A 402-nucleotide genomic window follows, 5' to 3' on the forward strand; every position below is an offset into this window, starting at 1 on the left:
ATTTATTTATTTTATTTTATTTTATTTTATTTTATTTTATTTTATTTATTATATTTACGTATTTCATAGTAAAAACAAACACAGAAATGCTCTGCTGCTGCGCCTAAACACACCAACAGCAGCAGCAGCAACAGCAGCAGCAGCAGCAGCAGCAGCAGCAGCAGGTGAATGTTGTAGCTAACCCCCAAAGGGTTTAGGGTTTAGGGTTTAGGGTTTGTTTACCTCTATCCATTGATCAGGGGTAGCGCGTACAGCTGGGGTGGTCCTGCTTCTGGTGTTGCTGCGGGTAAAGGAAGCAGAAACATGCGATAGAATATCATCATCATCATCGTCTGCTGCTGCTGTTGGTGATAGATTTATACGTTTAAGGAGGGGAAAGAGCCAATTGAATAAAAAACAGAA

The sequence above is a fragment of the Eimeria mitis genome, genomic scaffold (genome assembly GCF_000499745.2).
Source record: "Eimeria mitis Houghton genomic scaffold, Emh_scaff2110, whole genome shotgun sequence".
Lineage (NCBI taxonomy): Eukaryota > Apicomplexa > Conoidasida > Eucoccidiorida > Eimeriidae > Eimeria > Eimeria mitis.